This window comes from Gossypium hirsutum, chromosome A05, assembly GCF_007990345.1.
Source record: "Gossypium hirsutum isolate 1008001.06 chromosome A05, Gossypium_hirsutum_v2.1, whole genome shotgun sequence".
Taxonomy (NCBI): domain Eukaryota; kingdom Viridiplantae; phylum Streptophyta; class Magnoliopsida; order Malvales; family Malvaceae; genus Gossypium; species Gossypium hirsutum.
In genome coordinates this window covers 99113283-99124968 of record NC_053428.1, presented here as the reverse complement: position 1 = coordinate 99124968, position 11686 = coordinate 99113283, and the positions used below count along the sequence as shown (strand labels likewise).

Here is an 11686-nt window from a genome sequence, read left to right as displayed (position 1 = left end):
AATGAAAAATTTAATCGTTTGTATGCTCAATTTGATAAAAGGACTTAATCGCGTAAAATGGAAAAAGATGTTTTCTATTTGTTAAAGTGCTTATTTGTTATGTCTTCTTAATTGTGAGGTCCTTATTATGTTATTAGACCATTGATATTTTAAATGGACATTGTTGGACATCCATTATAAGTTTATATGTTTAATATATTGAGGGCAAAAAGGTAAATGGATTATTACTAGGTGTAATAATAATAAAACATGATATTGGATGATTAATTCATCCATGTTTTCCGAATTTATCAAAGGAAAAAGAAGGAAAACTCAAGCTTAGGGTTCGGCTAAGAAATTTGGTGATTTAGGTATGTATTTTGTTCGGTTTTCTATAATTTCTACATTTTGCGATCGTTTCTTACTGTTCTATCAAGCCTATGCCTAAATTTCTAATTTTGATGATGATTTTGAAATACGCCATTGATTAAATTGTGAGTTTTGTGAAGTTAGATGATAGAAAATGAAAGATATGTATTGGGTTAACATGTTTTATCTTTGAATTTTTGACGAATTTGAGTAAAATGGGCTCAAATGTGAAATTTGTAAATTGAGGGACTAAAATGTGAAATAAATGAAATATATCGGCTTATATGAATACTATGAGAATTCAGCTTAACATGGGTATATAGAAATTTTGTGTATTTTGTGATTTTGTGAATTAAGGACTAAAGTGTCAAAATGTGAAAATGTGAGGGCTAATTTGTAAAATGCCCTAAATATGTGTTTTTGGATTGAATTGAAAGTTTTGGTGAATAAAACAGAATAAAATGGTTAAATTTGAATGCCTTTAGATCAAGAATCAAAGAAAACGAAATTAGATCGGGGGAAAACAAAAGTTGTTGAATAGTTGCTCGTTTCTATTCATACCCGTACGAGGTAAGTTTATATACAAATAAATGTGTTTGAAATGATTTATTTGTACTTATATGTTATTGAATAATGATGAATATCTTAATGCATTGAATATGAGATATCCAAGAGAGTATCGACAAAGTTCCGATGTCCAAAAAGCCCCTTACGAACCATAGGAATAGTTAGGATACATATGTCATGACATAGGATCTGATATGTGTTCTCGTGTAATACCATGTCTGGGATGTTGGCATTGACTTATGATTTACGTGTAAGACCATGTCTGGGACATTGGCATCATATTTGATTTCGTGTAAAACCCTATCTGGGACAGTGGCATCGATATTTGATTACATATAAGACCACGTCTGGGACGTTGGCATTGTACGAGCTTTCCAAGCTATCCACGCATCCTTATGATTCCAAACTGTTCAACGGGAATTCTGAGTAACGAATAATAATATGAATTGTGTATCCAATTCAGGTACGTTTGAAGTTGTATATTGTATTTGATGTTGAAAGGTAAGTATATGTATCTTTGTGATCAAGTGATTATTTGTGACAAAAGTATGAGAAAATATGCATTATATGCAAATGAATGGGGAATATGTAAAATGTATTTGAGCTATGTGTTTTGTGATAGCATTTGGTTAAGGAGCATATGTATATTATGATGCTTATATGTTTATATTGTTAAGTTATTTGTATATGGCTTACTAAGCTTTTGAAAGTTTACTTTGTATGTCTTTCAACTGTTTTATAGATATCGAAGCTATTGAAAGCTCGAGGATCATCGAGGATCATCACCACACTATCGAACTATATTTTGGCACCTTTGAAAATGTGTATATTGAAGTATGGCATGTATAGGCTAGAAGTATTTGTATATGTTTTGGTAATGTGTATATCTAGCCATGTGATTTGGCTTGGTTTTGGTAATGACTATGAATGAGTTTTTGGTATGAATTATGTGATGCAATGTTATCTTTATTATATTTTCTTGAATGGCCAAAAGAATTGGTCAATTTGGTAAGTTTTGATATGTGCCTATTATGGAATTTGGTAAGAATTTGACATGAGATTTGATTGTGTGATTAGAGATAATTAAACCTATGTCTTGGTATGATTTTGGCTTAGGGTTTGGGTATGTTACAGTTTATATATTGAGTATGAAATTGATAAATAATGTTATGGCTTGAATGGTACATGTTTTGGTTGAGAAATGGTTGAGAATTTGGTATAAAATGATATGGTTTTGATGCTTATAGGGAGGACCCTTAAAGGGGTGGCAAATTGGCCTTGTAAATGGTCTATTTTTGCCCACATGGGCAGAGACACGGGCGTGTGTCTCAGCCGTGTTACTCGAGGGCCATTTCGAAATGAGCCTGGATGAACCACACGGTCGCACACATAGGCATATGCTAGGCCGTGTGGCCAAGTCAGTTCCGACCAAGGGCTAGACATACGGGCGTGTGGCCAAGTCAATAGCCTCCCTAATTTTCACACGGCCTGGCACACAAGCGTGTCTTGTGGGTGGACAAGTCAGTATGTATGCCATGTTTTGACATGGCCTAGATAGACAAGCGTGTCTAAATCCGTGTGAGGCACACGGCCTGTTCACACAGGTGTGTGACCTGTACAACTTTGAAAAATGTTTAAGTTTTGAAAAATTTCGTATGAGCTCGGTTTAGTCCTGACCCTTTTCTAATGCATGTTTAAGGTCTCGATAACCTAAATAAGGGACTCTATGGTAATGTTTGACTATGATTGATAATGATGTATATGAATTGTTCGTAAAATGTTCTGATTTTTCAGGTAACGCCTTCAACCCTAGTTCGGAAATGGATACGGGTTAAGGGTGTTACAGAAACACTTTCCTACATCTATGATGGTCTTGCCCAGAGAGTAATTCCCTATGAATAAAAAATAAAAGTCATGATTTATGTTCAACTTAACCCTACTTCTATACATTCAACTAAGATCATTTTGCATTAAGTCTTTCCCCTTGAAAGCTTAGTTACGAATAGAGCACAAAAACATTTTGTTTACAAATAACTTTTCACTAAAGCAACTTCCTCCAATTAACAAAATAAATACTCTCTTTAATTCATCCATGAACTCTCTAAACAAGTCGGCTTTTTAGACTTATAATTTAAGAGTTAGTGTAACACCCCTAATCCTTATCCGTCACTGGAATAAGGTTACAGAGCATTATCCAGATTTACAGATCAATTACAGACATTTCATATCATTTAATATCCATATCAAAAATCAACCATATTCAATCATATTGTCCCTTATATGAGCCCTCAAGGCCCAAAATATGTATTACAAACAAGTAAGGACTAAACCAGGTACTCAGAGAATTTTTCGCAAAATGTCAAAATTTTTCCAAGGTCAAGGGACACACGCCCGTGTGGTCAGGCCGTGTGGGCATTTAAAATAAGACATACAGTCATGTCCCAGCCTTTTCCGTACTCATGTAATTCTCTGACTTAGGTTACATGCCCAAGTCACACGCCCGTGTGCTAGGCCGTGTGAACATAATAACTTGCATTAAATAGGTGCATGGGTCACACGACCAAGGCATACGCCCGTGTGCAAGGCCATGTGAGAAATTTTGAGCATTCTATTTTGAAATTTTGAAGATGTAGGGGACACATGGCCAAATCACACGCCAATGTGCTAGGTCGTGTGTCACACACGACTGAGACACATGCCCGTGTCTCTACCCGTGTGGACACAAATAGGCTAATTACAAGCTACATTCCTTACCCCTTTTTTTATTTCAACGTAAACATATCAATTTTCACACTTATGAGCCATAACAAAACTTCCAATTCAAGCCAAAAATCAAGCTTTATACATCATATATGTTCAAGTATCCAAGCTTGCCAAAATAGCCATACTGACATATATGCATATTTTTACCAATTATGCTATCTCAAACCATTTATCAATATGCCCATGTGCTTCCATAATTCAACCATTTCAGACACATATCAAACATGTTAAGGTGTTGTATACGCATCAAAACATGTCCATCTCAAGCCATTCCAATGGCTAGATACAACCAAACATACATACCTGCCATCATTGGCTCAATTTAGCCTATACATGTCATTATAACCAAAATTTAGTTTTCTATATGTACCAAAATGAGCTAATGGATAGTGTGAGATATCTCCATCAAACTTCCAATCCAACTATCTTTCGAATTACTATAAAACAAGAAAATAAAATAGAGTAAGCATTTAATGTTTAGTAAATTCATATAACATGGAATTTAACTTACCATTTAATCACATTAAAAATAACATTCAAGGCATACTCAAAGCAAATTGGCCAAAACTCCTACCACATATTCTCATCAAACATGTTAGACATGTATTTCATATAAACATCAAGCAACATATATGAGCTCAACATAAATGTAATTTCCATATACATATAATTTTCACATTGTATTCATATAACATGTATAAATTATATCCATGTATTTCAAATATATTTCCGTAATAATTCATCTCGAATTCAAATTGTTTCATATCAGAACTTTACCCGTTGAATCATTTAAAATTTCGATGGATACACGAATGGTACACACAAAGTGTACAAAATGGTAATATCCGTCAATTCATATTCATGTATGCCCATACGAGCATGTAATTGGGAAGCTCTTTCGAGCCATATAACGGGAAGCTCAAGTGAGCCATGTAACAGGAAGCTCATAAAAGCCGTAAATGGGAAGTTCATACGAGCCAATATCAGGAAGCTTCGGAGAACCATTAATCGGGAAGCTCATGAAAAAGCCTTTAATCGGGAAGTTCAAGTGAGCCAATATCAGGAAGCTCCGGAAAGCCATTAATCGAGAAGCTCATGAGAGTTGCGGTGTGTCCACAACACATGCAGGACCACAACCAATCGGGATGCTCCGAAGAGTTATTAACAGGAAGCTCATGGAGCTAATAATAGGACGCTCTTTCCAGTTGTGGTGTAACACCCCTAACCCTAAACCGTATCTGAAATAGGGTTATGGAGCATTACCAGACCTATCGGACAATTTACAATTAATTCAAAACAAATGACATACATATCTTGATTTAATTATAAAGTCTCTATAATGGACCCTCGAGGTCCAAATCACACGTTAGAATCGAATCGGGACTTGTTCCGATACTCCATTTTTTTTTGTGCGAACTCAATATAACCCCTTTATAAATATCTAACCTTCCCTGCAAATTCAAATTGAGACCAATCCAAACAAATCAATTCGTGAATTTATACATCTCTAATTATAACAAATTAATAGTATAAAGTTCTAACATTTTTATGTTTATAACAATCTAACATAAGATGTCTAATTGATTCATTTAAATTATCATTCAACAAAATTGCCCAAAGCTATGATATAGACTATGTTTAAGACATATGTAATTGTATGGAACAACCATTGCCATCATTTATCATTAATATTTATGTATCAAAATAACAACAAATTACAACCTAGGTACATGCCATTTTCAAAAGAGAAAATACATCACCACGTATTTGAGTTCGGGATTGACTTGGATGCTGAGTCGTTAGTCACTTTTGTACCAAACATGTGCACGAAAACAAACTGTACGTTGAGTATGCACTCAGTGGTATTTCTATAAACCAATACTTAAATAAATTATTAGCTCATATCTATTTTGACTATAAAACCTTATTTACATAACAATAGTATATGATCCTAATCATATTTAATCAGTAACAATCAGTTATTTAGTATAGTAATTTAGTCATTCAGTAACTATCAAATATTCAGTGCAGTAGTTTAGTTATTCAATAACTATCAATTATTCAATACAGTAATTTAGTTATTCAGAAACTATCAATTATTCAGTACAGTAGTTTACCCCTATTAACACAATTCGGACCTAGACAGATACACGGATCCAACCAACACACTAGTACGGCACTTAGTGCCTCATCGGCTTTGCCGAAGTAAACAGTAACAGTACAGCACTTAGTACCTCATCGGATTAAACTGGAGTAACAGTAACAGTACGACACACAAGGTGCCTCATCGATTCGAAGTCGAAGTAACAGTATGACACTTATAGTGCCTCATCGACTTAAGGTCAAAGTATCCCTAAACACTTCCAATCCTATAGAATGCCAATTATATCCGACTCAGTCCGACACAGTTAATAGGGTATTCAATTTATTTCTCAATTCACAGTAATTAATCATTTCAATATCCATTTCATAGTAATCACAAATTCACATACATTCAATTCAATATCAAACACTAATACTTACCTTAATATATTTCCATATACATATAATAATGAAAACAACAATTTAAATGTTAAGTTCGATTTATAGAAATACAAACTGTTATTCTCGAATTACTCTTTATCAACCTTCTCCTTTCCTTTATTTGTCGAGGTCTCCGGTATTACGTTAGCTATGGAAATTAAAATAATTATACCATTAATTACAACACTCATTATAACAAATAATTGAATTTCTATTCAATTTACACCTTATTTTCAATTAGGTCCTAACTAACTCATTCACTTTACTAACTTAATTCATACTTCATTCTTATTCAAATTCAACTTAACTATCAAGTGTTCATAATAAAACCCTAATTTAAAACTTCTTTCAATTTGATCCCTCAATCTCCAAAACTTATAGCCTAGTTTACAATTTAATCCTTTAATCAATTCTAACTTAAAATTCATTCAATTAAACCCCAAATTCATTATTTTGTTCAACATGAACTATGTTCAAAAACCTAAAAACTTCCAATTGTTCTAAAGGTTCTAAAACATCAAATTTAAATAAAAAATGACTTAATTGACTTACCAATTAAAGCTTAAAGCTTCCAAACCCTAGTTTTTTGTTTTTCTTTCTTTTCTTCTTTTTCCCCTGGTACTTTTGAATAGCCTATTCTATTTTGGTTTCCTTCTTTGTTTTATTTTATTTTATTTTATGCTTTATTTGTTAAATAATAATATAATATCTTAATTAATATCTATTTAATAATCAATATATTTATTACAAGTGTAATATTACTTATATTTACACATGTACTATATCATCATCATACATTTATCATGTTTTAATTTATTTATCACATAAAAATCTTATAATATAATTATTTAATTAATAAATATCTTTACTTAATAATAAATAATAAATAATAAATATCTATTTACTTAAATAATAAGTAATTTAAATCCATGAATTACAATTGTATGTTTATTTTTATTACAAATGTATATTTTATTACCATACATTTGGCTTTAATTTATATATATTTCATTAATTTAATAAGATAATATCAATTAAATAATAATTTATACTATTATATTCTAATATTAATTAATAATAACTTAAACATTAAAAATCTTTAGATTTTTCTCATTGTTTTGCCGCCTCAACTATTACTTAATGGCATATTTGCCATTTTGGTTTTTTATATTTTCTTTTAATTAATAATTCAACTTTTATTATTTATTACATATAGTCCTTCTTCCTATTTTCTCTTAATTAAGCTAAATTCACCTAATTAAAACTTAATTAAAAACACTACTAGACTTACAAATATTCCTAATAATTATTTTTGAACTCGGTTTACTAAGACGGAAGCCCGTGTACTTTTCTGATGCTAATGAACTTTGGGTCATTACATGTGGTGTGTCCGCAACACATGCAGGACCACAACCAATTCGGGAACCCTGTATCCATTGAATTTCATTTATTCAAACTAGACTTAATACTTGTCAGTCATCGTCAGATATGTGATTAATTTCATATACATGGAAATAATACAATCACATACATAAAATTAAATTCAAACATATAAATATACAATTTAGTTACACGAACTTACCTCGACAATGTTCGTGTACACAAAAGCTACTAATTCGTTACTTTCTCTTTTCCACAATCTAACTTCGTATTTGATCTATCCAGATCTACACGAATGAATTTAACAACAATTTAATACAATTCATATTCAATCCAATCCAATCCAATCCAATTAACATCTTTCGAAAAATTACCATTTTACCCCTATACTTTTAATTAATTATGATTTCGTCCCTAGGCTCGAAAAATGAAATTCATGCAATTTAATCCTTATTCCAAGCCTAGCCAATTTTTACAATTAATATTAGTAGCCCATTTATTTCACAAAATTCAAAATTTTTCCATAAATTTTCTATCTTTACAATTTAGTCCCTAAATCACAATTTCATCAAAATTCACTTTACAAAAGTTGTTTACCTATCAAAAACCTTTAATTTTCTACCATAAAACTTCATAATTCAACTATATTCATTAAAAACGAGACAATAATACATACTTATTTGAGCCAAATAAGTTTGCTAGAACTCAAGTTCTCATGGCTAGGGTTTCCATGTTTTTAATTTGGGAAAGATGATAAAATATGATGATATTTTCATTATTTAATCATTTATCATCTTTTATTATTTCTCTTTCCAATTTAGTCATTTTCTTTATTTAATTTTCCATGAATGAATCATCATACTTGATAAACGCCAAATTATACATGTTTTTACCCCAAATATTTAGCATATTTATGGATGTTTACTATTAGATTTGTGGATTTTGGTGCTCTTAATCCGGTTATTTCATGTTTTGTACTCAGAAGAGCACCAAGGGTCAAAAGGAGCAAAAAACGAGCTAAAAAGGGATAAAACGGACCAAATCGAGAAGACCACACGGCCTAAGCCTTGCCACACAGGCCGCTCACACGCCCGTGCCTTTCGAGGGTGTCGACCACGGTTTACACGACTCACACGGCCTAGCAACCATGTCACATGGGCGTGTCCCTTTTTCAATGAGTTGTATTTTACAAGGAAAAATGATACTTAGGGGGCAAGAAAACCAATCAAAAGCCTATATAAACACCCTAAGTATGACCTAGAAAGGGGCTCTCTCTCTAGAACTTTTCTGGAACACAGAACCACACGCCAGGAATTACTTGAAGGAAGCCAAACGATCCATCTCAAAAGCTAAAGTTACTCCAAGACTGAATATCTCTCTCAGAATTCCTTCAGGGGTTTTAGAGTTTTCTTTATGTTTTGCTATTTTTATACTTTTGAGATGTACTCTTATTTTATTATGAACTAAACCCCTTAGATACCTATGATAGATCTTGTTATTATTATCTGAACTCTATGATAAATACTTGATTTGTTCTTAATTATGTATTCTTAATGCTTGAGTTAATATTTCGAGAATTAATTCATGATTTGATGTGCTTATGCAGAGGATGAATAGACCCTGCCTAAGAGTAGATTTGGCATAATTAAGTGGAGTTGATCGGGTGCCTAGAAATAGGGTTACAAGATTTTACCGGATTAGGGTGAAACCTAATATGGGAGTCCATAGATCGAGCTAATGCAACCCTAGAGTGTTAATTAGAGAAAAGTCTCGATTATCCAATCTAGGGGTTAGACATTATTAGTCTTGAACAAGGATAATAACATAGGTTAGGGAGTCTCACGGATCAAGTCAAGTGAATAAACCGTCCGGTTCAGAGTCAGGTAATAAGTGAAATCTAGGTGGATTCCTCCTTGGGTGTCGTCTTTATCAATTTCTTTTCTTCAAGTATTTTTCCAAACTTTCTCTTTGCTTTGATTAAATTAGTTAATTAGTTTAGATAATTAGTTTAATAAACAAACCCTTTTTATTCTTAGGCTAGATAATAAAAAGATAGTTATTAGTAGTACTTTTGGTTCCCTTGGGTACGACATCCCAGTCTTGCCATTACTATACTATTGTTTGATAGGTGCGCTTGTCTTTTCGTCATAATAATAGTTAGTCTAGGTTTGATCTTCATTATAAAAATTAATTACTTGTTACGAATTACTGCAATCAAGTTTTTGGCGCCGTTGCCAGGGACCTGAAATATTAGGAACACTAAATTTTTATTACTTTAGCCATCTATTTTTCTTCCAATTTAATTTAATTTTTTTATTATTATTTATTAATTTACTTTTTCTTTCTCTTGACAGGTTTTTAGAGTTTATGACTAGAAGAAACCCATCAGGAGCCTTACTTTTTGACGAAGAAATCGATCGAACAGTTCGTAGAAATCAAAGAGAAATAAGGCGTAGTTTACGATACACAAAAAACGAACAAGAAGACAATACTCAACCTCCAACCAACGAGATGGCTGAAAATCAAGACAATCAGCTGCCTCCTGCAATTGCAGCTAATCAAAATCCTGCTCCACATACTATGTATGACTATGCTAAACCCTCTTTAACAGGAACTGAATCAAGTATAGTTAGACCTGCTATTGCTGCGAATAATTTTGAATTAAAACCTAACACTATTCAGATGATACAGCAGTTTGTTCAGATTGATGGTTTGCAGGATGAAGATCCCAACACTCACTTAGCAAATTTCCTGGAATTTTGCGATACATTCAAAATCAATGGCGTTTCTGATGATGCCATCCATCTTCGGCTATTTCCCTTCTCACTGAGAAACAAAACTAAACAGTGGTTAAACTCGTTACCACGAGGGTCTATCACTACTTGGGAGCAAATGACTGAGAAATTTTTACAAAAATATTTTTCGCCGGCTAAAACGGCTAAATTACGCAATGATATCTCTTCTTTTGTACAGATGGACTTAGAAACACTTACGATGCATGGGAGAGATACAAGGATTTATTGAGAAGGTGCCCTCACCATGGGTTACCTCTATTGCTGCAAGTTCAAACATTCTACAATGGTGTGAATCCCTCGACAAGACAAATGATTAACACAGCTGCTGGCAGAACCATCAACAATAAAACACCGGAAGATGCCTATGAATTTATAAAGGAGATGTCACTGAATAACTATAAGTGGCAAGTTATGAGTACAAAGCCGACGAAACCAGCCGGCGTTTATAACATCGATTCGGTCACCATGCTCTCTAACCAAGTAGAACTTCTCAATAAAAAGATTGATAGTTTTCTTGGTTCTACGCAGGTATATCCAATAATGAGGTGTGACTCAAGCGAAGGAGGTGTGCATACAGAATACCAATCCTTCAATCCTACAACTGAAGAAGAACAAGTCAACTATATGGGTAACAATAACTTTCGATCTCAAAATAACCCATACAGTAATACCTATAATGCAGGTTGGAGGAACCACCCAAACTTTTCCTGGGGAGGTCAAGGAAATCCAAAGCCACAAAATCCTCAAGGTTTTCAATAGCCACCTTATCAATAGGAGAAAAAACCAAACCTTGAAGAGATGCTTTCTAAATTCATCTCGGTGTTAGAAACCCGTTTCCAAAATACCGATACAGCACTTAAGAATCAACAAGCATTGATCCAAGGACTCGAAACTCAGATAGGCTAGCTATCTAAACTAATCTCTGAGCGACCACAAGGTAGCTTACCAAGTAATACGAAACCTAATCCAAGGGAACAGCTTAATGCAATTAGTGCCCAAGATAAGAAAGATTCATTGCACCTGAGCCAGAATTACAGCAAGACAACGCGATGAACAAAGGTCGAGAAGAGGTAAACGATGATGATCCTAAATAGGTAAGTACGGATTATGAACCTCGTGTGCCATATCCTAAAGCGATGATGAAAGACAGAACAGAAGAACAATTCGGTAAGTTTGTCAAACTCTTAAAGAAACTACATATTAACTTACCATTTATTGAAGTTCTTTCGCAGATGCCCAACTCAGCAAAATTCTTAAAGGAACTTCTGGCTAATAAAAGGAAATTAGACGCTACATCGCATGTGGAACTC

The 11686-nt window shown here is 33.2% G+C and overlaps 1 non-coding gene across 1 annotated transcript; it reads right to left on the bottom strand.

Annotated features, from left to right (window-relative positions):
- Positions 1-10521: 10521 nt before the first annotated feature.
- Positions 10522-10627, bottom strand: LOC121229839 (small nucleolar RNA R71). The gene has a single exon (XR_005927794.1). It is a non-coding gene; the product is annotated as a small nucleolar RNA R71 (small nucleolar RNA).
- Positions 10628-11686: the final 1059 nt, after the last annotated feature.